Source organism: Camellia sinensis, chromosome 10 (assembly GCF_055761805.1).
Source record: "Camellia sinensis isolate YWXY chromosome 10, ASM5576180v1, whole genome shotgun sequence".
NCBI classification, from domain to species: domain Eukaryota; kingdom Viridiplantae; phylum Streptophyta; class Magnoliopsida; order Ericales; family Theaceae; genus Camellia; species Camellia sinensis.
The window spans coordinates 89573754-89597431 of record NC_138970.1 but is presented as its reverse complement, the minus strand read 5'-3'; the positions used below and the strand labels follow the sequence as shown (position 1 = coordinate 89597431).

Below are 23678 nucleotides of genomic sequence, written 5' to 3'. Positions count from 1 at the left end.
TTATATACATTATCAGTGGGAGTTGGTCAATTGGAGTAATTTTGTGTTGCTTTAAAACAGCATGAAGACAATATAGTGGGTGTTTGGGAAGTAAGTTTTTTTGTAGGTTTTTTTAGTTGTAGGATATTATTTGAGAAATTTTTTTTTGTGTTTGGGAAGATAGTTGGGTTTTTTTGTGATTGGATGTGATGTTTGTGAGAGAAAAAGTGAAATGATTATGGGATTTGATGTGATATTTTGTTTGAATTTTTTTTTTTTTTTTTAGTTTTGTAACCAATTTTTCTTTTAGTGAAAAAAAACCAAAAAACTATGTTCCCAAATAGCGCCATAAAAAATATGAAGTCTCAGAAAAACAGCTTGGATGACTTCATTCTCGACATGCAAGGTATATTATTTTCTAATTTTTAGTTTGTGTCAGTGTCCATGTAAAATTTACTATCTAATTTTCTAATTAAATGTTTTAAGATATTACATTTTCTGAAAAAAAAAAAAGAAAGAAAAGAAGTTACTGCCAGAAATTAGCTTGATTGGTATATGTTGTCATAGCAAAAGGGAAGATGCAGGATTCATGTGCCAATTACCAAAAATTATGTGCCCTATAGTGCGCTCCATGAGTGTGATTGGTTTTTGTCAATAATGCATTTCTAATGAACATAACTCATTAAATTTTACCAATTTCTATCGTACCCCTTGTTCACACTGAAGATCAACTTCATGCTTTTTTTATTACGATTACATGGAATTAAGTTATTACGTTAGTAAGATCTGCATTCAAACTTTGGAAGCGAAATAATTTTGAGTTTGAAGAAGTTAAGATCTTGATTCTCTTGCGATAATGTATGATTTGCTTGGATCATTTGCTTATATTTTTTCCTGATAATTATTATCTCATTTAATCTTGGGAAATATCATTCATCAAGTATGCCTATGATGGAAGACGGGGATCATACTAGTGTGGACAGTGAGGAGGAACCATTAGAACATATTATAGGGCACAAAAAATCCGCAGCTGGCATTTTGTGCTTGCTGAAAACTTGCCATGGCAATGAGGCTTCTAATCTTCTGTTGACCAAGGATGTGTTGGGCATTGTTGCTACACTTGGGAATGTGGATGATGACAATCTCAGCAGGCTGGTTTGAAATTGCAGTCTTCTGTGTTTTTAATTGTTTACTTTGTACTATTGTCATTGCTTCGTATTTAGCTGTGTTCGATCATTTTTCAGCCTTTTTGACATGGACATGGTAGAGAATTACTTGTCCCATCCTAATGATATATAGCTCTAGTGATTGAATAGCTATATTCTGGTAAATGTTTTGTATATTATTAGGTTCATTTGAAGTTTGCATGGTCGTGTGTTTTTTAATGGTGCAATGAGTGTTGTTGTTGTTACATTGATGTCTTGGCAGTTCTGATGTTAAGATGCTTTGCTAACTTTACTGGCTCATGGATGGTAGACTTTCTACAGCATGTTGATTAAGGTGTAGTCAGAGAGTCTTACTGTTATTAGTGATCTATAGTATACTTGACATGTTCTGTTTTTCCAACTCTAGAGTCAGGCTTCTCTCGGAGTACTTGGGTATAGAAACTATGTTGGCAGTTGTCTGCAAGACTTATGATGGTGTTAAAGCTCTGGAAACATATGAAAATGATGGTTCTGTAAGTAAAAGTTCTGGTCTTCATGGGCTTTGAACTTCCATAGGGAGGCATTTGGATGGCCGTTTTCAAGTCATTTGTCTTGAAAATTTAAGGTATGTGGCCCCATGTACCATCTTTTTCTTGTGCAATCAGGAGTTCTAGTTTGTTGATACTATAAAACATTTTTTTTTGTTGTTAGACCATTCCATGGTGAGTTTGTAGCTGAGGACCCCCAGATGCAGCTTGATCTTTTCAAGCCAAGATCATATTGTAAATAATTTTTAAAGTTTTTGTTGCCTCAGTTGCAGATCGTATGTTCAGATCTGGTGCTGTTGATCTCATCTGCGTTGATTCTGTCTCAGCTCTTACTCCACGAGCTGAGATTGAAGTAAGTTACATTGTTTTTATTTTCAAAATACAGAAGTTGACAAGATTGCTAATGCCTGACACATCCTTGGGTCTGTTTGTTGTACATAGGGGGAAATTGGAATGCAGCAGATGGGTTTGCAAGCATGTCTCATGAGCCAAGCTCTGCATAAAATGTCTGGAAATGCGTCCAAAATTGGATGTACTCGTATTTTTCTGAATCAAATAAGACACAAGGTAATTTTGATTAATAAGGTGTAAAATAGAGCCCTGAAGACTAGAGGAAACACTGTTACAATCACTTTCTTCAATCACTCTCACAATTACTACAACTCAAGGTCCAGTACCAAAGGTTCGTTCATTTCCATCAGTTTTCTCATCATTTTCCTAGTAATTTTCCATTTCACTATGTTTTCCCCTGTTAAATCATATATTTTGCATACACAAACACACACACACACACACATATATATACACACTAGGGGTATAAGGCCACCTGATGGGTGTGCTATTAAATTTGTAAAATATAAATTTTAATTTTGAATTAGAAATATATATAGTGTTTGTTGATTAAGTGGTAAGGGTGTTGTTTTCCAAACTCGAGATCTTAAGTTTAAATCTTGTGCACTTCACTTTATAAATTTTTTTTCTCTTTTTTTATATAAAAAAATCCACTTGGCAAAAGGAAAGAGTAGGCTTCAAAACACTAAAGTGAGTTCTTCACACATATATAACTAGCGGTTGCCACACGTGATGCATGTGCAATTCAAATAAATAAAAATAAAATAAAACATTTATCATATATTACGTGCTAGTTAAGTGGTAAGAATTTTATTTATTTGACATAAATTTAAGGTTCAAATCCCCTCCTCTCATCTATCTAATTTTTTTTTTATTTCAAATAAAAAAGTAGACACGTGGCAGCATAAGAAACAAAGCTTCAAGACACCATAAAGAGTGTTCACTTTATAATAGTACTAGTGGATGGCACACACGATGTGTGTGCAATTTAAATAAGTAGGAATAAAAAAAATAATAATGAAATTAATATTATAATGTGTACTTAGCTTAAGTGGTATGAGTCCTTGTACTTAAACCCATGGTCATGGGTTCAAGCCTTACCCATCTCTTTGTTTAACTTTTTTTTAAAAAATAAAAAACACTGCCACATGGCATGAGGAGAGTAAAGGACACCATAAGAAGTGTTCACTTTATAATAGTATAGATAGATAGATAGATGGATAGATAGATAGATAATATAGATATGTAGTTTATACAGAATTATTTGTAGTGAAGTAATTTTATTGATTTGAAAGGAGTTTGAATACTGTTCTTAATTAGATAAGTGGTTGTTGTTGTTTGTGAATAGGAAGCTAAAATAGTCTATTTGTTTATCAAATCATACTGAGTTTTGCTGGCTGACTGAGTTGCATTCTTCTTTCCTTCATCTAGAAACTTTTCGAAAACCATGATTCTCAATGGATGGTTTTTCAATTCACAGTTTACTCTTGATTCTTCAAATACGTAATCTTTCTCATTGATTTGAAATTAAGGATTCTCAATGCTGGTTTTTCAGTTCACAGTTTAGTGTTGATTCTTAAAATAGGTAAATCATTTTACAGTTCGATACGTGATTTTATAACTATAGTTCTGATTTGGAACAAGACTAGACCGTTTAGATACATACATACATATATATATATGCATACATATAATTTGTTATTTTTTGTAAACACTCGAGTACTTAATTATGCCAATGACTTCCCCATCTTCAGCGAGCGTTGAAAGCGAACAATGAGGTACAGCAGTTGCTGCTGTGCTGAGCTCATAGCAGCAACCCCAAACCCCCCAATAACCTATTTAAACTTTAACTAAATTGCTTGTAGCATATATAAACACTAATAATTTTGACTAAGAATAAAATAGTTCACAGTAATTTTGTAAATCCATCCCAATAACCTATTTAAACTTTAACTAAATTGCATGTAGCATATAAACACTAACTACTATAGCGGGTTGCAAAAGGGAGTATTGAATGAATAGTAATCAAGATGTAAACAAGTTACAGACAATAAACAGAGAGTATGGAGAAGGTCTTTGGGTGAAAAATAAGGAAAGCACCCCTTAAACTGAAAACAAATTAACGCACTATTAAATACACCTTATCAAGTGTCCCGAAGGCACTCGTTACCAATAGCCAAACTTTATTAGTCTCATGTTATTGAAAGGGGGTTTGGGGAATGAATGGACTAAAATTGGGAAAAGGGGAAATATGATTAATTAAGCATTGAGTTAAAAGTTGCTTGAAATATGGTGACAATAATAGACTCCATATGAGTATGAAAGGGAATTCTTGCTTATTTTGGGAAGTCACATTTTACATTTGGTTGTCAAGAAAATTATTCCCGGTTTGTAAACCCTAGTTACTGTTATCTTTTTTTGCATAAACTATATTTTGGATGTGTTAATGTTGTTGTGTTGTCAATCACTACTCTCCATAATAAGCTTATAATGGGGTTTCCTTTCAGTTGGATTTATTTGCCTATATGTGTTCTTTTTTGGACGATATGTCTTTTGGGTCCCTCCACTGTTATGCAGCAGACATTGTTTTTTTTCTTCTATTCTTTGATTAAATGTTACTTATCACTCTTTGATTCTGAATTTTGCCCTAGTATCACCTCCAAGTTATCAATTTGAAACTGATAGCCTTTGTAAACAGATTGTTCTATATGAATATATTGATCAATGAAGGAATGAAATTTGCTGCTTTATTTTGCTACTATTATGAATCATCAATTTATTTTATTGATTTAGCATTTGAATGGAAGGATTGATTTTTGTTCTGATAATTGAAGTGTCAATGGTGGTGAGCTGTTATTCTTTAATGATTTAGCATTTGAATGAAGGACTGATTTTTGTTTTGAGAATTGAAGAGTCAATGGTGGTGAGCTGTTATTCTGAAGTGACATCCATTCTTTTAGTGATTCCTATTCAAATATCCTTCTCATCAAACTTCTCTGAAGAATAATTAATATGATCTCTATTTACATTCAGAATTTGAGAAATTCTTCCCAGTTTTATATTTACTGTATGTGGCCATTTTCATTATCTAATAGGTTTCCGGGGGGAAAAAATGGTAGTGTGACAAAACATCACTCTTAGAACCTTTTGGAGTTTGTAATAAATGACGGTTGATAGTCTAATAATTGGTAAGTGTGAGTGTGAGAATCCGAATATACAAATAAAATAAATAATTAGATAATAATAATTTTACAAATCTCAAATATTTTATTGTGAATCTTTAAGTGCGAATTAAATATTATTGGAGGGTCTTTTAATTAATTTTTAAACTTAAAATAAATTTATAGTGAAAGTATTTGTAAGTATATTTTGTTATATTAATAGTTCTATTTTATTTAAATTAATGGGTTAGAAAATAAAATAATATAAAGAGATAATAAATTAGAGCCTTTTGTTTAGATACATAACCCTAGGTTGCCTAATACATTCTATAGCAGCAGCAGGAGGCAGCCACGGGGAGAGAGAGAGATTGAGAGAAAAGAAGAAAAAAAAAGGGGTTGCAAACAAGGATGGATTTTTGGATGTGTACTAGGTCTTTATCTTTCTTCTTTGTTTTGGTTTTGTTTTTATCCTTATTCCATTTTTATTTTATTCATTCATGGAGGTTGTAGGTTTATAGTATACATATATATATATATATATATATATACTGTTAAGAAATTTGAGAAGTTAAATTCATGTATAAAGAATGGCTATTATTCTTAGTTAAAAAAATTCTGCGCATAATCACGAACTTTAAAAATCAAGAAACCATATCAAACAGATGAATTTTGAACTGAAATTTTTACAGTAGATCAATTACATATTGAATTGCATATCTGAATTTTTTCATAATTTTTGGAGTCAAAATCCATATAAATTGAGGTATTCAAATCTGTCCAGGAAACCAGTCCGAAACAGTAAATTCGGGAGTGTTGTTCTCTTTGGGTATAAATCCAAAAATTATTAAATTAGTGTCATTAGAACCGGTTACGAGTCTAGTTTCGTACGTTTTTGGCCTTGCATTGATTGCTCGTGTATATTAAGAGAACCGTCAATTTCTTTAAAGTGCTGCAGAAAATAACCTGTTTGGATATAATAAATTGTAGATAATTATTTTGATAAGAAAATCAAGTGAAACCAATTGGGTTTGAAACTTAGGATATATTAGATCATATCTGGAGGTTATTGGAATTTTTCGAATAGCGTGGAGTGGGTTTTGTAATTTTCAAAGTTAGCGAATAGGTTGGGAAGGCTTGTTTGAAATTCTGTTTTATCTTAAAGTCACAATTAATTAAGTTTTAACCGGAACCCATGTCTTGGGTTTTAAACCTTGAAGAACATGAACTTAGGTAATATTTAAGAGTAACGGTGAGTTGGGTTGAGCCGTGTTAGTGCGCTTTATTTGAGGTTACTTAATTCCTATTTTTTAGTATTTTTAAATTAGTTGTGACGTGTAGTTTTTATACTTGGTTCAGGGCACTAGTTGGACTTTTACACTCTATTCGAGGATTATATTATTTCGTTTCAGGTGAGTAGTTTCATGCTACATATTTTTATAAATGTTCCCCTACCCTAAACTGTTGGAAAATTAAATTGTTGTTTCATGATTAAACTGTTTTGATAAATTATTATATTATCAATTGAATCAAATTATTTCTGAAACATGTGTGAACTTGGCATACTGTAAACTATTTGTTTTGGTCTCATGTTTATAATGATGAGCTACCATGTTTTGTGAAACTAATGTGTATTGATTATTGGCACCATGTGTGTATTTAGTCCAGGGAAATTATTCCACTGTGTGTGGTGACTCTGGCCACTAGAGAACAGATCCAAGTTGGGCCATGATGACTCTAGTGCTCAACGATTGTAAAGAAAAGACCTTTAAAAACAACTAGGTGACCTTCAATTGGATCGTCTTTGAGAAAAGGCCCAGGTGCCACCCTGAGGATGACTCTTAGTTCGGTATTGGATCCAACGGGGCTTATAGCCTTGAGAACTGTGTGGCATATTATTTATTTTTATTGGTAGCCAGAAAATTATTGGTGTTCATGTTATAATCTATTTTAAGTAGAAAATGTCGTTTATCATGTTCTTGCGAGACATGAGTATTTTAAGTATTGAATTGTGAAACCTTCTTTTTGAAACAGATTGTATTTACCAAACTGTATGCCAATCTAGTTTCTGTGATATATATCTTATTTTAGAATTGAACCCTGTTTTCAAAACTGTATTTACTATCCATGTTGCTACTCACTGAGCTATCAGCTGACTTAGTTGTTTACCATTTCCAGGTGTTAGAAGGACTTAGAGTGGACTCATGGCGTAGCGGGGACTCAATTGCATGGACCTCTAGGGCATTTATTTAATTTTTTTTAGGTTGCTTTGTCGAGTTTTGTGCATACATTGTGGTTGGGTTTTATTTAGAATTATTTTATTTTGTGGGCAGTTTGTGTCCCATTTAGCATAAATATGTTTTTAGGAAGTTGGTTAAGACTTGTTTTTCACTTGTGGTATGTCGCTGGATTGAGTGTTGATTTATTTATTTCTGGGCTATCATCACGTTTATTCTTTATGGTTTTGGATTCATGTTTAGGCTTACGTGTGCCTTGGGCTAAGTCCTTGTGGGCCACGGCCGGTCATGCCCGGATTTGGGGTGTGACAGTGACAAACCATCCACTTTGGTCGACAGTGCTGGTTTGGTTTTATAACTCTATATGACAGTCTTAGCAGAACCTTTGGAGTCTGTAATTTCAACTTTGATGACTCTCTATTCATGCTCACACATCTTGATCGATTTGTCCATGGTATGGAGTCACATAAAACTACTTATTCCTTGGAGTTCAAAAATTGGTTATTATGTCATTAACAAAATGTATGGGAGTCAAGTGAAGTTTGTGCCCAAAAAATTGAGTTTATAACGTAGGGTTTTGGGGAATTTTAAACCATGGAAGCCCTTGCAGTGATTGGAATTAGTTCACTTATTTCTGGCAATACTTGTCTCTCACCTAGTAGACATCCATGATACTGCAGTTCTGAGCTTTCTAAAAATTTAATTAGCCATTTATCCTGAAAAAGGGAACTGTCCGGTACAAGGTTCTCTGCCAGTTTAATGAAATAAATATTAATTGTTTTGCATTTTCTGTAAGCTTGAAATTAATTATATTATAAATGATATTTTTTTGTGTTTCGTTTTGCAGATGCAATCCCTTTTGAGTATGTGATGATATCTTCACATATCGATATTGGAGCTTACTGTTCATATCAAAACAAACTATAATATATATGTTTTTTTATTTGCATTGTCGATACTTTTGTTTTGCTTTAGATACAAAAATTTAAGTTATTGAATATCAAAAGTTATTAGTATTGTTAGAGAATGTTTTATATATTTTTGTAAAGAATATTTGGTTGACAATTGTTGCAGGGTAAATATATACGTATGATTTTGTGAATATGAATGTGGATGTATTTTATTTTAGAAAATATTAATAATTTGTACAGGGAATGAATTAATAAAATATATATTGATTTTATGAAAATAATTTTATTGCGACAATAATAACCGTCGCTAATGTAATCATCATTTCCTTACATTTTATTAGCGACAGGTTAACCTGTAGTATATACATATTAGTTTAAATCTTTAGCGACGGTTTAAACTGTCGCAAATATGGTATTAATTTAATTTTGCTTTTTTGTGACGTTTTAGACCGTCGCTAATAACACTTTTCGCGACGTCAAATATCGTCGAAAAAAAAGTTTTGGCGACGACAACCAATATTGTCACTAAAAAGTGAAGTTTTTTCTCCTTTTTTGTGTCAGGTTAAACTGTCACAAAAACCATTGATTAGCCGTCGCTACAAGAACGCAACGGTTTGTAACCGTTGCAAATACTTTTTGTCATGCCCGCTTCCGCGAGCCCCCATTTCCCGTAGCTACTCCGTTGCAAAAGACTTTTTGCGCCGATATATCGACCTTTTGCGACGTTTGAGACTGTTGCAAAAAGTCTAATTTTTAGTAATGCTAGTAGGATATTTAGTCCCTCAGTCACAATGTTAAAAAGAAAGGGTGATAGTGGGTCACCCTGTCTAAGACCTCTTTGCAGGCTAAATTTTGAGGTTGGCGAACCATTTACCAATATTGAAACTTTGGCTGAAGATACACACTCCCTCATCCAGCATACCCATTTATCTCCAAAACCAAAATTTGAAAGCATAGTAAATAGAAAATTCCAATTGATTGAATCATAAGCTCTTTCAAAATCTAGCTTTAGGACAATTCCACTCTTTCTACTCTTCTTCCAGCCATCCACAATCTCATTGGCTATCAACACCTCATCTAAGATGTTTCTGCCCCCAATGAATGCTGATTGTGTAGCACTAATGATTCGTGGCAGCACTTTTTTAATTCTGTTGGCTAATACTTTTGCCAAAATTTTATACAAAGAGCCAATGAGACTAATAGGCCTGTAGTCATTCAAACTAGAGGGCTTCTCATTCTTAGCAATCAAAGCAACAAAAGAGCTATTAATACCTTTTATCAACTTTGAATTTTGATGAAATTCCTTCATGAATTGAAGCACATCTGCCTTGATAACCTTCCAACACTTTTGAAACAATATAAGATTAAACCCATTAGGTCTAGGTGCCTTGTTTCCTTCACAGCTCTTCACTGTAGCTTCAATCTCAGCTTCTGAAAACTCAACTTCTAAGGGCTCAACAGTTTCTCTACCCCCAATGGATAAGAAAGGCCCAGATAGTCTTGGTCTAATAAGCCATGGTTCAAAAAATTGGTTAATAAAATGTTGTTTTACTTCAGCTCTAACCTCCACAGGATCCTCCTTAACAGTCCCATTAACTAGTGTTGAGCACAGAGAGTTTCTGTTTTTCCTAGAACTTGCCATAATATGGAAAAATCTTGTGTTCCTATCTCCTTGTGTAGTCCACTTGATTCTAGATTTTTGAATCCATACCCACCATTTTACTTAGTTTCCAAGCTTCACCTTTTGCCTATCTTCTTCTCGCTTTCTCTGCCTCAGATAATGGTCTTTCTTCAACAATTATATCAAGAGTATGAATCTCCTCTTCAACCTCATTGAGTTTATGCTCCACATCACCAAAAACTTCCTTAGCCCAAAGTTTCAATGCCAGTTTTAATTTTTTGAGTGTCTGTAAACATTTGAAACCAGCCCAACCTTCCACATTTGATTATGCCCACGTAATCTCCACAAAAGATCTGAACTTTGGATGTAAGGTCCAAGCATTTAGAAATCTAAATGGTTTGGGACCCCAATCTCTCTCATCCTCCATCAACAGAATAGGACAATGATCTGAGACCTTCCTTGGCAGCCCTCAAAGCTTAAAATTAAACATTGTAGCCATTCTGGATTAAGCAAAAATCTATCAATTCTACTCCACTTCTCACCCTCCTGAGAATTACACCAGATAAATTTTCTCCCTATCATTGGTAAATCGGCCACTTCAAGTTTATCAATCAACCCATTAAACTCCCGCATACCTTTATCTCTCCTAGAACACCCTTTTCTTTTATGATATATTTTTGATCTCATTAAAGTCCCCTCCCAAGCACCAAGGTTTATTGCATAACAATTTAATCGAACCAAGCTATGCCACACCTTCTTTCTTATCCCAATATCATTTGGACCATAAATGTTTAATATCGCACAATCGAAACTGTTATAGAGAGTGCCTGATAAGATTATAAAGTTCCTATTGCTGCAGCAATCCACCAGTTGAAACACTTATGGGTTCCATGTGCATAACAGACCACCAGCAACTCCTTCTGAATCAACTGCCATGAAATCCATTTGGTCTCGGCCCCAGATTGATCTGACAAACTTTTCATCAATTGTTGATCTCTCTACCATATCAATCCTTCTTTCACAAAAAACTTTTCTAATCTCTCTCCTTTTCTTAGGCCTTCCTAACCCTCTTACATTCCAAATAAAAGCTTCATTAAAAAAACACTTATCAGCTCCTACTCACCCAGGTTTGCTGCTTAACTAGCATCGCCACCCCTTTTCTGTATTTTTTCCTTGTCTTGTGCTTCCAAATCCATTAATTTGTTGAGAATTTCTTCATCTTTACCTTCACAATTCACTCCAAGGATGTGCCCAATTTGGAGTGATACTTCAGCCTCATTGAGTAGCATTCTCCTATTACTTGATTCATTTGCTGTTAAGAGGGATATTGCAGCCACCGCCAACCTAAACACAGCTCCTTTCTTCAAATTTAATAAAGTTCCTCCAAGTTTTTGACCCCTTTGAAGACTTCCTTTCTTTTTGTGATGTTTGCTTGAGGTTTCTTTGGCTTTCTCCTTCTTGCTTGTAACTCTCATCCGAATTGATTCTGCAGAAGTACCAATGATCTCACTACTTTCCTCTCTTACATTACAAGTTTGTGCTTCTTCTCCACTGCAAGGTTGAATAGACTCTTCTACGTTGGACTGGGCCCCCCAATTTGCTGCTTTCAGGTGCTCTATGGGTTTGGGTTTGTGCACACTTCAATTCATGGGCTTTATTCAGGACAACCTCAATATTGAGCGCATGCCTTATTCATTTAGATCCACTTAGACTTTTCATGAAGCTTGGGGTAATGATTTCATCCTCAACGGTTCTGCTTCCCCCATTTTGAACGTTTATAGGGCTCATCACCAAAGCTACCTCCCTACCCACGCATGCACCCCCAGAAATTTCTTTCCCCATACCGCTGACAGTTTCAACCACCACAGACGTGCTCGTGCAGGTAGCCTCCCCTCCACTGACATTATAACCATCATTCCTTGTTTCGCTGACCCTTACCTCTAGGTCACCATTTCCATCCACCTCATTGCCAGCTTGCGCCTCCATGTCATTATCATCATCTTCATGCTTGCTTGCTACTTCAGCCGTCTGGACATCTTTATCACCATTAGAGCCATGATTGGCACTATTACCGTGTTGGTGATGACACATGCATTGTTTATTCACCACCTTCGCAGTAACAATCTGATCTTCACATACTTTTATCGGACACAACACCCTTTTGCAGTCCAAATTTATAGTTTTGTTGATGGATTCCATGCACTTTGTGCCTATTCTTACCTTGCCACAGATCAAGTTTTTTATATTAGAAGTATCATCATCCAGACCAATCACTTCCCCTCATAATCTGCCTATTGCATAAAAAGTGTTGTTGTTCCATAAGTTTAAGGGAACACCATAACAACTCAACCAGACAGCTCTTTCTTGTTCAATGGCCATCCTTTGTTTCCATTTCGTGATCGATTTAGACCATTCCTTTACCCAAACCTCCATTTTCTTGAGTTTTTCTCTCATGCGTTCCACTGATTGAAATGATAGAACTATGTCCCTACCCCCTCCATCTTGAACCTCAATGTCCTCCATGCCTCTAGTCCTCAACTCTTTTTGGAAATCTACCCCACAGCACAACGATTTTAATCACGCGATTGCACTATTGTACAACCATCCATTCCCTACTTCATATACTTTGAGAGTTAAGTTCGCACTAGCGATAGATCTTTTTCCACTTACAACATGGGCATAAGATTCCTTACCTTTTATCTTCCAAGAAACCTATCCAACACCTCTCATATCCTGTCTTTGAGTTGGTAGATATAGAGGCCTTTTCTGTGCTTCTTTACGTCTAACAAACTCTGTAGCTTTCACTTTCAAAGCTCTGTTATCACACCATAATCCATTTGCTTTCTGGATTGCCATGCTTGCTGCAATTGAACAATTATATCTCACAAATCCAAACCTTGAGCGCGTCATCTTCCTTCTTTTATGGGGTATGAATACATCTTGCACCACTCTGAAGTTGGTGAACAAAGTATACAGCCCTTTGGGTTCCATTGACTCTAGTAGGTTGTCAACAAAAACAATGTAGATGCCTGACTTCGATCTTTGATGCATACTCCTTGCACCTCCGTGCTTGCGTATCACTGGCTTCCAACCTCCTTCCTCCATTTGTTCTTTTCTTCTAACTTTGAAATCGTGACTTTTATGGTGCCTTCGACGATATCGACTTGGTGGACGAGAATTATGCTACAATGTGTTTCAACTCGACTATGCACCTAAAGAGACTATTAAGGTCTCGTTTGGTAACTACATGTTTTAGTCAAAAAGCTAAAAAATCACTATAAATTGTCATATCACTTTCTGTACTTTTCTACATATCTTTTCATAAAAAGTCAAAAATAGAAAAAAGTTACTAAAATAACTTGTTCCCAAATAAGGCATAAAATGGATGGGGTTGTGTGAACTGTGTGTCTGAGAAAGAATTGGTCTTCTATGGTGTTGTACAATTGCAGGCATCCGAAGAATCGAGTGTGGTTGATGCCGGGGGTTGTGAATTCAAAGTCATGTTTCGCTTGTTTGGAACTTTCTTGAGGGTCACAAAAACAAGGTTGCTGAGGGTGATCCGAGTACATTCCCAAAAGCAATGCACCTATAATACTCTCAAAGGGCCATGGTTTGATTTGTTGGACTTGTTGATCAAGGAAGTAGAAAAGTACCAGAAGGCAATGAAGAAAATTGTCCGCTCACAATGATTAGTATTTTGATTTCTTCTTTTGCACAACTTTAGGATGAGTCCAGATATATATGGTAGTGAAAAAAATAAAATAAAATAAAATACAAACAGAGTTTGGTTTTTTGGTATAAATATGACAGTTTTATATTTGTAATTTAATCAGAATGTTGTGAGTGACTTGAAATATGTTTAATGATGTAGACAAATACAATCACCTTGTTTGGTTTTGATTGATTTTCTAAAATTTGAGTTTTTTATTTTTTATTTTTTTGATTTTAGTAATTTTTATTAATATTTTAAGTAAAGTTTTTACTTCTAAATACGCATAACTTAGATTCATTTAAAGAGTAAAATATTTGGAAACAAATATTTAAAAAATTCAATAAATATAAAAAAAATACGAAAATGTACTAAATTTTTATATTTTTTGTATTTGATAAATTCTTTTTTTTTTTTAAAAAAAATCATAAATATTATACTTTTTAGGGTGAAATACTAATAAATCTCAAAATGTAATCTTGTGAACTGTTTTGTTCCCCTTTTTTCATATAAATTTAAAGGTCCCATTAAAGTGGAAATTACACAAAATGGTAGTCGCTTACACATTTGGGTTTAAGTTTTTAAGAAAAAAAGTGGATTTCTCCAAATGTGAAATTACACATTTAGGCAATCTTCACTATAGAGGTATTGGATTCCTTCCTTTTGGAACAAGTCCCACATTACGAATAAGAACGTAACACTACAATATTGCACTCCAATAACATAATACTCCAATGTAACACACTAAAAAAGTTCTTAATGTACTTTTCTCAAACGTAACAACTTAACACTATAAACTTTTCCCAAACGTAAGATTCCAATGTAATACAAAAAAAATTTCTTAGTGTACTTTTTCCAAACATAACACTCCAATTAACATAATCTCAAATGTAACACTCTAATGTAACACACATAAAAACACTAAAAAACTACTTAATGTACTTTTTGAAAATGTAATACTCACAGTTTGAAATTATACATTTACCCAAAGTTTACTGAGAAATTTTTGTACTCCTTTTGGAATGATTTGAAGAATCCCACACTTTTTTAGAATGGTTTGAAGAATCCCATATCATTTTTTTTAGTGTTATGTTGGAATGTTACGTTTGTAAAAAGTACACTAAAAAATATTTTTGTGTTACATTGTAGTGTTACCCTAAAGTTTTTCGAAGTGTTACATTAGAGTGTTACAGATTGAAATTATACATTTGTTCAAAGCTTACTAAGGAATTTTTTCATTTCTTTTGAAATATTTGAAAAATCTCACATCATTTTAGAATGTTTAAAGAATTCTATATTTCAACCCATTCAAAATAAAAAAGATTCGCATAAAAATTTATCTCAAATTTGATTCTCATAAGTTATGTATCTTACCTTTCTAGTACCCAAAAAACAAAAAAAAAAAAACAAAAAAAAAGGGAAAGAAAACAAAATAGAAATAAAGGTATAACTGTAAAGCTAATTTTCAAATAATATATTAAATTTATTTTTTCAAAATTAATGAAACTAACTGGTTTATAAGAAAACTCTTAGGATACTAAAAACGAAAAAACATAAAAAACAAAAAATTCAATTTTTTAAAGAGTGAACTTAATTTTCTAAGGACAAACAAGATGAATAATGTTATAATCTTCATTTCTAAAGACAAACTAGATGAATAATGTTATAATCCTCATTTCTTTTTAGGATACTGTGCAGTGCACCCAAAAGAATTTCCTTCTTTTTTTCATATTTTTCATAGTAACTCATTATAAGAGCATCTCCAACTGTTCATTTTTATTTTTATTTTAATTAAATTTGAGTAAAAACTCCATTTGATATCAAGTGCTCTAATTGAAGATTTTGGACTTTCATCAAAACACTGGATGACCGGACGAATGTCCAACCGATTGATCGTCCAGTGTATTTTTTTCACAAATTTTTGTCTAGAGATAGTCATTCGAGAGGACATCTGATGGTAAAAATCCAACGATTATGAATAGTAATTTGATGAAAGCTCCAAACGTCCTCAATTTGATAAAAGATTTTTGATATCATTGATTTAATACTAATTTGATGAAATCATTGGAGCAAAAAAAAAAAGTTATTTTTTCATCAAATTTTTTTTTTTCATCAAATTTAAATTTGATGAAAGAATTAATGAACCATTGGAGATGGTCTAAGTCATGCTTGGTGTAGTTTATTGTAAATTAAAACTTGATAATTAAAAAATAGAAACTAAACCACCATTTCTCTAACTTTCAAATAATCAAAATTTTCAACTTATTTAAGTTATTTTTTCCCAATAAATTATAAACAAAAATTGCACTAAATAGTATGATATAAACTCTTAAATTAAAATAAACCGTTTTGTAGCAAACAAGGCTCTACATTGTTGGATTAGTGATAAAACATAACATCAACTATCAACCATCAATTTGCAAACTATGCCACATCATGAGAAAAAAATATTATTATAACATACATATATATATATATATATATAGACGAACTTAGGGTTTTAATTTAAAACCGGTAAAAATATATACTAGCAAAAATTTTAATATATATACGAACACTATAAATCCTTAAGATTTGAACCTTCTAACAAAATAAATCTTAAATTTTTAATTTTATTAATTTAAATGCTAATTTATTGATTTGTTTCAAATCTAAAACCTTGCAACAAGTAAAAATTCCTATCCTAACTAATTCATAGATTGATTTTTTCTAAAATCAAGAGCAGTGCATATAGTAGTAATCTTCAAGAAAGGCTATTGTTAGAAGCCTGCATGACAGACGAAGCACATACCCTTGTATAATTGGAATACTAACACCAAAATCACACCAACAAAACCAATAATTCATCAAAAACATTAAAGGGAAACTACATGTAGGTGGGAGTTAAGAAAAAAAATTACAAACACATGAGGGTGCAAGTGTGCATATGTGGTAGGGTGCAAATGAAAGGCTGTGGATGTGCAAGTGTCACTTGCACCCCTCCATGTGTTCGCAATTTTTTTTGCCCAAATCTCACTTACATGTAATTCCCCCAACATTAAATTAGACACATTTGGAATAGAACATAAAATTCACTAGTTTAATAAAACAAACAAAAATATGACCAGTAGAGTTGCAGTTTTTTTTTAATTTGCCAAGCTTTTTCTACCAAATAAAAAACCAAAAACTACAGTCACTCTGCATAACAAAAAGTTCAAGCATAAATTATTCTGAATTGTGGAGGAAAGAAGGAATCTGAACCCCTTAGTCAAAAAGACTGAAGCCCATATCCTGCAGCAAGTTAGAAGAAAAGAAAAATCAATACCATTATGTTTGAAAGTTGTTCATATGCAAAGAACATGCATGAATGCGCACAACAATTTAAAAATAGAATAATGCTAGATTGGTCATATTTGAATAGCATATTTGGGAACTATCTATTGTGGCACCTCATATGACACTAACTATAATATTCACCTTTTATCTAAAATGAATGGACAATATAGCTTGAATCCATCAGTGTTATGGTTAGTTTGAATCCATCAATGTTAAACAAGTTAACCAGTAAACAAGTTGAAGCTCAGATAACCATGTAAGATGCGAGGAAAATTGAGATAACATAAGTAGCTGGGCGAAATGAGATGTCAAATCTCAGAATTCCAGCAACAATGTGATTAAGTGGATAAAAACTTACATCATCTGACTCCTCTTTCTCTTCCACCTTTTTCCTCTTTCTTGGGCTCAGCTGCTGCTGGAGCTGCTGCAGCAACACCACCACCATATGAGGTCACTGCAACAGCACCACCGCCACTAGAAGGAACTGATGCCAACTTCTCCCATCCAGATGCAATGAGCTCCGTTATATCCTTACCCTTGACCTCCGACAAAAGGAGCTGAATCCTATCATCATCAGCCTCAGCTCCAACTGTGTGAAGTCAAAACAAAGCCATAATATCAAACAATACAATACAGCATCACTTCTTATATAGGAAGCAGCTGAAATTAAAGGAATGCATCTTACATAGATTGCTTCAGGATAACCAATCCCTAGTAACTCTAGGAAAAATCAGTGTCGGGATTAAAGCAATTAAGATCGCAATAGTTTCAACTTCGTGTTTATGTCGTCAAAGAAATGGCAGTCAAGTTTTATTTTGCATTATATAAAAAATCATAAAAGTTAATGTCATAACCAAGTAAAACAATTGCATTATAAGCAACCCAGATAATTAGTCATTAATTTTGGGATATGTAACGCCCTCAAAATAATACATAATACCCAACATATCAAACATGCATTGATATAAAAGAAATCAACCATTTCTATTTATCAGAGTAATTCTTACAACTGTATTACATGTTAACAACAAAAGCAAATGCCCTATGGGCTTACAGCTTTCCAAGTTAACACTTGGTTACAAAAAGAAAAGTACTAACTCAATACATATTAAGCCCTTGGCTGGAAATTACATGTAATACATCAAAATAAACAAAAGAAAGAGTCTTCAACTCTCATTATCATCCAAGCTACGTCCTTGGAGGTGGCATACTACCTGTACCTGAAAATAATGTCCCATAAAGGGTGAGCCAACGCCCAGTAGAGATATGCTAAACACAGCATGAGCAATAACTAAGACAATAGCAATTGATAAATGTTCAATTTTCATAAACCAATTCATAACCCATTTCCATCTCATGACCACTACGTTCATGTTTCATTTCAGTTTCCATTTCTTATCAATTTCACAATTTACATCAATGGCTCAGAACCTGGCCAACCACTTATATGAGACAGTGACTCATATTAAACATTTCTCATTATTACAATAGATAAACATACTAGTTGTATCAACATCTCAACAGGTAAGCATACAAGCTGTACCCACATTTCAACAGATATGCATATTAACTATATCAACACTTCCAATGACAAGCATATGAGCTGTATCAACACTTCCAAGGATAAGCATATGAGCTATATCAACACATTATCTGACAAGCATATAAGCTGTATCAGTGGAGTCCATCCCCTATCTCCTCCCAAACAACATCCGGTTTAGAGGTCCATCCCCTATCTTCTCCTAAACCGTGGAGTACATCCCCTATCTCCTCTCACACACACAATGCATATATATACAAAGGTCATATACACAATCAATCAATACATAACGTTAATGTATTCTATCAACTGCCATACTCTATGACATATCCAATTGATTAGTTTTAGTTTGCCTAATCATCATGCATTGTCTACAACAATCAAAACTACCCTCCACCGGTAGCCCAAGCAATTATTTCTAAACAGATAATAAAAGCTCCAACAGATAAAATATCAATGTTTTCAAAAGTGAGCGATTTATAAATCCAACTCCATCATTTCACAACATAATGAGCCAATTTCATTATTTCCAACTCAATTTCATAAGTTCACAATTTTCCCAAATTAATTATACCAATTAATTTTAAACAACAAATTAGGACTTTTACCCCCAACTCTCGATATTAACCCAAGGGTTCCAATATCACCAACCAACAACAATATCATCATTTTGAAACCCAAAATACATATTATGAGCCCAAAATCATAAAACCCTCTTTAACACATTTTGAAACCCTATGTCCCAAAATCAACCATTTAAGCAATAGGCTCAAAATCTAGGTTAAAACCCATAAGAGTGAGTAGGAATCCCTACCTCAAAAGATGAGACCCAAAGGAGAAGATGATGAAAACGAAGTTGCTCCAAACCACGAGCTCCTCGGATCAAAAGACAGCCCTCGACGATCAACAACCTTTTTGTAAAGACCAAAGGTGAGGAAAACACCCTAGCTAGATCAATATCTAGAGAGAAGGCAAGATTTAGAGAGAGAGGCTCTCAAATGGCCCTTTCGGAAAAGTAAGAGAGAGATAGGGTGAGAAAAAGTGATTTAAAACTGCCCCACAGTCAACTGATATACGACATTCCTGCTCGAGTGGAAAACACAACGCTCGAGCGTCAAGAACAAAAACTAGGTCCGCTCGAGCGCAAAAAGACCAGCTCGAGCGCCAAGACACAAGAATAAAGTAAACCCGCTCGAGCGCGAAAACCACTCCGCTCAAGCGTAGATTTTCTGCTCTCAGAACTTACACCCAAAGGTACTACCCGCTCGAGCGCCAAAGTACCCGCTCGAGCTCCACCGCTCGAGCGTGAAAAACACACCTGCAGAAGTTTTGCAGGGACACGAAAATACTGGGGTTGTGCAATCCCCGCTCGAGCGCAAGAAGACCCGCTCGAGCGGACCTCCTAAAAACTGGGTAACAAGGAATTGAAACCAAGGCCTAACCAACCTGTAACAACCCTGCCCAAAACATCCCAACACTCAATCAAGCGGAATTAAAAGACGACAACAGGATAGATACAACTACCATCATCACGGAACCGAGTCCGAAATACAACAAAACAGTAAAGGGACAACCGGGATCGCTATAACCTCCCCCCCTTAAAGAATTTCGTCCCCGAAATTAAACACAAGTTTTTTTTTTTTTCAAAAACAGGTTTTCTCCTTTTTCAACAATATTACAACATAATATTAAACAACCCGACCCATTACCGGTCAATCCCATCTCTTTTCAAGAGGCAAAACACATTATTTAAAACAACTTGCATTATCAACATGCATTTCTTTGAAATTTACCAATTTCAACTCATTTTCCACAATTCAATCATACATGCAACATTATCATCATGCTTGCATTCCCACGATACATTGAACATATGCAATGTTATACAAATCTCCATTGACCAAAATATTCACAATGTCTTACAACTTAAGACATACACAATGCTCTTAAAGTTCAACAATATTACAGAATTTCATTATAAAATTACATATCAATAAACATGTCCGGATACTTCTCACGGACTTCCAACTCACGTTCCCAAGTGGCTTCCTCCACTCCGTGGTGTTTCCACAAAACCTTTACCAAGGGAATGGTCTTGCCTCGCAAGACTTGATCCCGCATATCCAAGACCCGCACCGGTCTCTCCTCATACGAGGCATCCTCATCTACCTCCAAGTTGGTCCAATCTAACACATGGGATGGATCCGGCTCATACTTCCGAAGCATACTAACATGAAAGACGTCATGAACCCCGGACAACTGTGGTGGCAAAGCCAAACGATAAGCAACTTCCCCAATCCTCTCGAGGATCTCAAAGGGACCAATAAACCGATGGAATAACTTCCCACTCTTCTCGAACCTCATCAAACCTCGCCTAGGTAATATTTTCAAGAAGACATGATCACCTACCTCAAACGCCAAAGGCCTCCTCCTACGGTCGGCATAACTCTTTCGGCGACTCTGGGCTGTAACAAGCCTCCTACGGATAAGCTCAACTTTCTCCGTCGTCTCCCTAACCAACTCCGGACCCAACAAAGGTGCATCACCCACCTCGGCCCAACACACTGGAGACCTACACGGTCGGCCATACAAGGCCTCGAACAGTGCCATACCGATGCTAGACTGAAAACTGTTGTGGTAGGCAAACTCTACCAATAGCAAGTGCCTCTCCCACGTCCCACTGAAGTCCAGGACACACCCTCGAAGCATATCCTCAAGGATCTGAATAGTACGCTAGGACTGCCCGTCAGTCTGAAGATGATAGGTCGTACTAAAGGTCAACTTAGTGCCCAAGGCACTCTGCAAACTCTGCCACAACCTAGCAGTAAAACGAGGATCTCTATTTGAGACGATCGTCACTGGGACCCCGTGCAATCTCACTATGTCCCGAATATACAAGTTGGCGAGGTGATCTACCGAATCTCTCACGCGTATAGGAATGAAGTGCGCCGACTTAGTCAACCGGTCTACAACCACCCAAATGGCATCACTACCCCGCTGAGTCCTCGGAAGACCTACAACGAAGTCCATAGTGATATGCTCCCACTTCCACTCGGCAATAGGCAAGGGTTGCAACAAACCCGCTGGCCTCTGATGCTCGGCCTTCACTTGCTAGCAAGTAAGGCACTTAGACACAAAAACAGCCACATCTCTCTTCATACCCCGCCGCCAAAACTGGTGACCCAAATCCCGATACATCTTAGTGGGCCCCGGATGCACTGCAAGACGTGAATGATGGAACTCTCGGAGTACTTCTTCTCGGCACGACTCCGGCACACACAGACGGTCTCGGTATCTCACACTCAGGTCGGGATACACCGTCAAACCCTTCTCAGCCTTCCCATTTGAGATCTTCTCTCGAAAGGAATCTACCTCAAGGTCATCTCTCTGTGCCTCTAACACTCGAGTCACGAGTGTAGGCTGCGCAATAACAGAAAACAAGGCCACAGCCTCAACTGATTCACCCAGAAGCAAGTCAAACTCACCAAGTACACCCAACATCTCCCATTCCCGGATGGCTATACAAGCTACATCACTAATGGATTTCCTACTAAGGGCATCGGCCACCACATTGGCCTTTCCCGGGTGATAGTGCAACTCAAAATCATAGTCCTCAATGAACTCCATCCACCTTCTCTACCTCAAATTTAAGTCTCTCTGTGTAAATAGATACTTCAAACTCTTGTGGTCCGAGAACACCTCGAACCTCTCACCATAAAGGTAGTGCCTCCACATCTTCAAGGCAAAGATTACTGCTGCTAACTCTAGGTCGTGTGTAGGGTAGTTCTTCTCGTGTATTTTAAACTGACGTGAGCCATAAACTACCACTTTCCCCTCTTGCATCAACACACAACCCAAACCCTCTCGTGAGGCATCACAGTAAACCGCATAACCCAACCCTCTCTCCGGAATAATCAAGACCGGAGCGGTGGTCAATCTAATCTTCAACTCTTGGACCGACTTTTCACAAGTCTCACTCCATATAAACTTGACCCTTTCCGCGTCAATCTAGTCAACGGCGAAGCTAGCCTGGAGAAATCTTTCACAAATCGATGGTAATACCCAGCTAATCCTAGAAAACTGCGGATCTCAAACACACTCTTAGGCTGTGCCCAATCTTGCACTGCCCCAACCTTGGATGTATCTACAGACACTCCTTCCCCGGATACCACATGGCCTAAGAATTTCACCTCTCCTAGCCAGAACTCACACTTCCCAAACTTGGCATATAGCCTATGGGCTCGAAGCAACTCAAGCACTACTCTCAAGTGTTCCTCGTGCTCCTCCTCAGAAGGCGAATAGATAAGAATGTCGTCCACAAAAACGACTACAAAATGGTCTAAGAATTCCAGGAAGATCCGGTTCATCAAATCCATAAAGACTACCAGTGCATTGGTAAGCCCGAATGGCATCACCAAAAACTCATAATGGCCATACCGCGTACGGAATGCCGTCTTTGGAATATCCTCCTCCCCGACCCTCAACTGGTGGTAACCCGATCTCAAGTCTATCTTAGAGAAACAACGGGAACCCTTCAACTGGTCAAACAAATCATCTATACGGGGCATAGGGTACTTATTCTTGACCGTAGCCCGATTCAACTTCCGGTAGTCTATACACAATCTCAAGGCACCATCTTTCTTTTTAGCAAAGAGGGTCGGTGCTCCCCACGGTGAAGCACTAGGGCGAACGAAACCCTTATCTAGCAATTCCTGGAGCTGAACTTTCAACTCAACCAACTCTGCTGGGGCAAAACAATAAGGTGCCATAGAAATCGGTGCTGTGCCGGGCACTAAATCAATAGAGAACTCTATCTCTCGGTGAGGTGGCAAACTAACGAGATCCTCGAGAAAAACATCTGAGTACTCACAAACCACCCTCGGCAAAACAATCTGGATCTCGTCACACTCACCACTTATAAAGCTAGCAAGTAGACCACTAAGCTCATTCCGCCCTCGCGGACCATACATCGGTGGCAACACACTACCAACCCGATCCCCCAAGAAATGGAAACACTCCCCGCTCAAGGTACAAACCGTGACCCTCTGGTGGTAACAATCAATAACAGCCCGGTATGACGATAGTCAGTCCATACCCAAAATAACATCAAAACCCTTCATGGGCATGACCACAAACGGAAAAGGAAGCCTATGGTCGGCGACCT

At 36.0% G+C, this 23678-nt stretch overlaps 1 long non-coding RNA gene and 1 pseudogene across 5 annotated transcripts; one reads left to right on the top strand and one right to left on the bottom strand.

Annotated features, from left to right (window-relative positions):
• The first annotated feature begins 599 nt into the window (after window positions 1–599).
• Window positions 600–8487, top strand: LOC114298852 (uncharacterized). 4 transcript variants are annotated; one of them, XR_014342289.1, is made up of 5 exons: window positions 600–1749; window positions 1939–2024; window positions 2114–2354; window positions 6541–6593; window positions 7360–8237. It is a non-coding gene; the product is annotated as an uncharacterized LOC114298852 (long non-coding RNA). The 4 variants fall into 4 exon arrangements; XR_014342291.1 differs by lacking the exons at window positions 6541–6593; window positions 7360–8237 and adding an exon at window positions 8266–8487; XR_014342288.1 differs by lacking the exon at window positions 7360–8237 and having other exon boundaries at window positions 6541–7346.
• An 8205-nt stretch (window positions 8488–16692) lies between these two features.
• LOC114298849 (uncharacterized) lies at window positions 16693–17567 on the bottom strand (annotated as a pseudogene). Its single transcript, XR_014342304.1, has 2 exons — window positions 17333–17567; window positions 16693–16929 (listed from the first exon to the last, which is right to left on the bottom strand). The product of XR_014342304.1 is annotated as an uncharacterized LOC114298849 (transcript).
• Between the last annotated feature and the right edge of the window lie 6111 nt (window positions 17568–23678).